Source organism: Vicia villosa, unplaced genomic scaffold, assembly GCF_029867415.1.
Source record: "Vicia villosa cultivar HV-30 ecotype Madison, WI unplaced genomic scaffold, Vvil1.0 ctg.000470F_1_1, whole genome shotgun sequence".
Taxonomy (NCBI): Eukaryota; Viridiplantae; Streptophyta; class Magnoliopsida; order Fabales; family Fabaceae; genus Vicia; species Vicia villosa.
The window spans coordinates 692,764-696,366 of record NW_026705227.1 but is presented as its reverse complement, the minus strand read 5'-3'; the positions used below and the strand labels follow the sequence as shown (position 1 = coordinate 696,366).

The following is a 3,603-nucleotide window of genomic DNA, read 5'->3' as shown; positions in this document are numbered from 1 at the left end:
AGGTACAAAAATGAGGGGCGCAATGACCTAACTTGTTCTCGGTAAAATCCAACAAAATACTTGGAGGAATTCCACCAAATAAAACAATTAACCTGTAAACCTAGATTAACAAATTTATATGCACACTGATTACCCTCCTTAAATATGTGCGAAGCAAAAAAATTAACTTTACGTAGCTTAAATAAACAAGTATCCCATCTATTCCTTAATTTCCACGGAACCACCTTAGAATTGCTAAAAGCCGACACCACTAAAGAGGAATCAGACTCCAACCAAAGATTCATCCAACTATTACCAATAGCAATCTCCATGGCCAGAATTGCCTCCATGAGCTCCGCAAAGAGAGCATTAGCAGAACTCAAATTACAGTCAAAACTACCATGATGATCGCCAACCTCATTACGAAAGATACCGCCACACCCAGCCAACAGAGGCAAAATAAATTGCAACCTAAATTACTACCCAAATTAAAATGAATAGAAAAAACAATTTAAGAGATAAAATAAGTTGCTCTAATTATATGAATTAAAATTATGATTAACGAATAAATTGATTCATACTTATTTATACTTAAAATAAATAATTAATTAATTTAAAGAAAAATAGAGATGTTGAACAGTACTATTTATTACAGCATACTTTTCATTTTCTTGATTAAATGCCAGTTTCTATCTTAAAGCATTTTATTGTTCATACCTCATTCCCCTTAAAGCATAGAAATCAGTAAATTAAGAATAAGCTCATGGCCAATTTGAGTTACTGCAGCACCCCCGCCGTTAAAAAAACAAAAGCATTAGTAGCCACCAGTCTTGTAGCCGCACCGATACAAGGTTTGCAGGCACCATCAAGGCTTTAAATACCAGGCATTGTAACAGTTATATTGCAGGGCATCACAGTCCAGATCTTTGTCGCAAACATTTAGTTAAAACTCCTGCACCATAATAAGAATGAACAGCTACACGGCCAATTAACTTGAATCATTTGGTTCATAGTTTAACTTCATCATCATTGATCTGAAAGGGAGTTGCAATGTTAGAGGAAAAATGCAAATAGTTTAACATACAAAGTAAATCAAATTTACCTGAATTGTGTCCCTAATAAGTTATGGAATTTGGCCAACTCCATCACAGCTAAGATCAACCAAAGACATCAATTTCTTAAGTTATGGAATTGTGTCTCAAGTTGCCGACAGTAGGCATGTCAAGTATTATGCACTACAACATGAAAATCCAACTACAATTTATGAATGTTCTACTAGAAATTTGCCATTAACATTCTACCTACAAGGTTCAATCTAGTAAGAGAGAGAAGCTCACCTATTTATGCACTGCGACATGACATAATGGCCTATCTCTTCACAATTGGGGGGTTCGTGCCAAAACAGTCCTTATCTTTTGCTACTGCTGTACTGCAACTTTGGACCATGTTAAAGAGTTCAATCAGAGTTGCAAATGTCAACAATTTTTGGCTTGATACCTTTCTCATTATTATTTCTCGTATATATAATAAAGGTTACAGGGTTATATCGGTAATCTACTATAAAGCATATACTATTCAATTGACCAAATTGACTAAAATATCCTTTTAAAAAATAAAAGTTACACTTCAATATGGACATTCATGTAATTAACAAAATAACCATTCATTTTATCATGTTTTCTCGCCAATTGTTCAATTCTCATTGGTCCGAATTAAAATATCATTTTTTCCTCCAAATAATTATGCCCTTTCTCAATCTTACTAGACTTTTCCAATCCACTTTTGTGTAATGTCAGAATAATCCATATAATAATGTCCTTTTGCTTATTTTACCAGATAATAGGTACCATTAGCTGTCTACTTTTTCTGTGTTCCTATTAATTTACTCCCTGATAATGTCCCTTTTGCTTATTTTGCCTGATATTAATAGGTAATGTTTCAAAACCACATCAAGGTTGTAAAGAGATCAACTTAGGAAAATAGCTAACAAAATCTATTTCAATCTACTATATTAAAAATCATGCCATATATAATTATTTACTATTTAACCATTATTAAAAGATACTACCATTCTATTAAAAATGTCTTTCACTCTTTTAAAATAAGAAAAAAAAGAGTATATTAGTTTATACTTAAAAATCAATATAATCACATTCTCTATTTAGTAAATTGAATATTTTTTTAATGGAAGGTAGAGACGTAAAGATTTACTAAACCAAAACCATAAATTATGATAATTAAAAAATTATTCATAATTATTAAAAAATTATTTTTAAAATTTAGTCTCTCAAAATAACTTTTTTATTTTAATAAACAAATTGTCTTTATTTGAGACACAAAATTCTTATTCTCAAATTTTAAAAATTTTATTTTTCTCACGGGGCATTATCATCAAAATATCTATTTTATTTTAGTTAACAATTGTTTTTATTTGAGACACAAATTTCTTATTTTCAAATGTCAAAATTTTTATTTTTCTCACGGGATATTATCATCAAAATATCTATTTTATTTTAATTAACAATTATTTTTATTTGAGACACAAAATTCTTATTTTTAAATATTAAATTTTCTATTTTTATCACGGGACACTGTCAACATGATATCTATTTATATTTGTATGTCTTGCAGGATTTTCTGGACAACATATTTAATCAATATTTGGTCCTATTTTCTGGACAACATATTCTATCTTAATTTTTTTTTTAGATTATTATTTTATCTTAGAACTTAATTTTCATACTACTAATATTTTATTAGTAAAAAAAAAATCGTATCATTTAAACTTTTTTACTAAATTTTTTTTTCGTATTATTTAAACTAATATCTTAATTTTCAAAACTTGGTCCTATTATGCATTTTGGTCAAACTTCTTTACTTTACATTTTTTTTGTCTCATTTAAAAATTACTCCATCATAATTAATGCACCCGGGCGACAGCACGGGTCTTTGACTAGTTACACTAAGTAATTACATTTAAACTAATTCCTATTCACACCCCCCTCAAATTGATGCTGCTTGTCAATGAGCATCAATTTGCTAACAAGAAACTGATGACGTGGACGTAGAACAGTAAGAATATCTGCAATCTACAACTGAGTACTGACATGAGGAAGTGATATTATTCTGTCATCATAAGCGTCACGGATTGAGTGACAATCAACTTCAATATGTTTGGTGCGTTCATGAAAAACAGGATTCGCAACAATTTGGATGGCACATGTATTGTCAGCATAAAGTGAAGTTGGCTCTATTTGAGGAAATCCAAGTTCAGCCAAAAGACCACGAAGCCAAATTATTTCAGAACAAGCAGCAGACATGGCACGATACTCAGATTCAGTAGAAGATTTAGAGACTCTTGCTTGTTTCTTACTTTTCCATGAGATCAATGAAGAGCCAAGAAACATGCACCAACCAGTGACAAATCGTCGAGTATCAGGGCACCCTGCCCAATCGGCATCACTATAAGCACTCAATTTAGGAGGAACTCCAGTAGGAAAGAATAAACCACGATGAGAGCTTCCCTTCAAGTAACGAATTATACGACGAACTGCTGCCAAGTGAAGATGGCGAGGAGAGTGCATGAATTGACTTACTTGTTGAACAGCAAATGATATGTCAGGG

At 31.3% G+C, this 3,603-nt stretch overlaps 1 long non-coding RNA gene across 1 annotated transcript; it reads right to left on the bottom strand.

The window, feature by feature from the left end:
* Nucleotides 1-631: 631 nt before the first annotated feature.
* LOC131628650 (uncharacterized) lies at nt 632-1,451 on the bottom strand. Its single transcript, XR_009291861.1, has 3 exons — nt 1,317-1,451; nt 1,082-1,214; nt 632-1,013 (listed from the first exon to the last, which is right to left on the bottom strand). It is a non-coding gene; the product is annotated as an uncharacterized LOC131628650 (long non-coding RNA).
* Nucleotides 1,452-3,603: the final 2,152 nt, after the last annotated feature.